The 982-nt window shown below is 46.1% G+C and overlaps 1 non-coding gene across 1 annotated transcript; it reads left to right on the plus strand.

Moving 5' to 3' along the window:
* Window positions 1-521: 521 nt before the first annotated feature.
* On the plus strand, window positions 522-628 carry LOC145044536 (small nucleolar RNA R71). Its single transcript, XR_013681485.1, has one exon. It is a non-coding gene; the product is annotated as a small nucleolar RNA R71 (small nucleolar RNA).
* Window positions 629-982: the final 354 nt, after the last annotated feature.

Consider the following 982-nt stretch of genomic DNA (forward strand, 5'->3'; position numbering starts at 1 on the left):
AGCTTGGCTTCTTCTCTTGCACCGGCTCCTCCTTTTGATAAAAGCCTCTCCCTTTTTGTCTATACTTCTCCTCCTTGGCCTTCTTGTATTCTTCGTAAGGCAGCCACTCCTTCTTTTGTTTGCGCCAGTCTTCATCATACCGGTCACCGCTCGAATAGCACACTTGGGCCTTTTTGTTGCCATGCTCATCCAAATCGCAATCTCTAGTGAGGTGAGGTCCATTGCAATTCTCGCAACCCACCCGTATGGCATGGATAGTTTGATCCATTTTGTCCATTCTCCTATCCATGGTTTTTAACATGGCCATGACCGCGGATAAATCTTCAGTAGCAGCGTATGCGGCTCCCCTCGTGACATCATTCCTAGGGTTGTGGTATTCTCTAGAGTGTTTAGAGAATTCTTCAATTAATTCTTTGATCACCGGGGGTGGCTTCTTTGTAAGTGGGCCTTGTGAGTCTAGTAGCTGCCGGGTCGTGACATTGACTCCATCATAAAAGATGGAAACTTCTTGTTGGCTATTTAGATCATGGTGTGGGCAATTTCGTAGCAGACTTTTGTACCTCTCTCATGCTTCATATAACGACTCTCCAGCTTGTTGTTCAAAGTTTGCAATGGCCTTCTTGAGCTTGGCTATCTTGGATGGTGGGCAAAAGTGGTCAATAAATTCTTCCTTCATTCTGGCCCAAGTAGTGACTGACCTGGGAGGAAGTGATTTGAGCCAGTCTTTAGCAGCACCCTTGAAGGTTACCGGAAGCATCCGAAGCAGTTGAGTTTCGCGAATGACATTTGGAATGTTGAAGTAATCAGCAACATCATTTACTTCATCCAAATGTTTGTAGGCATCTTCATGATCTTTCCCGTAGAAAGGTATTTCCTTGAGTGAAGTTAGGATATGGCCTTTTAGCTCGAAGGTGACAGTTGCGGGAATTGCGGGTTGCACAAGTCCCGGGCCATGGTCGTCGCGCATCCTCTTCTTCCATTC

Source organism: Lactuca saligna, chromosome 4, assembly GCF_052625555.1.
Source record: "Lactuca saligna cultivar CGN05327 chromosome 4, ASM5262555v1, whole genome shotgun sequence".
NCBI lineage: Eukaryota > Viridiplantae > Streptophyta > Magnoliopsida > Asterales > Asteraceae > Lactuca > Lactuca saligna.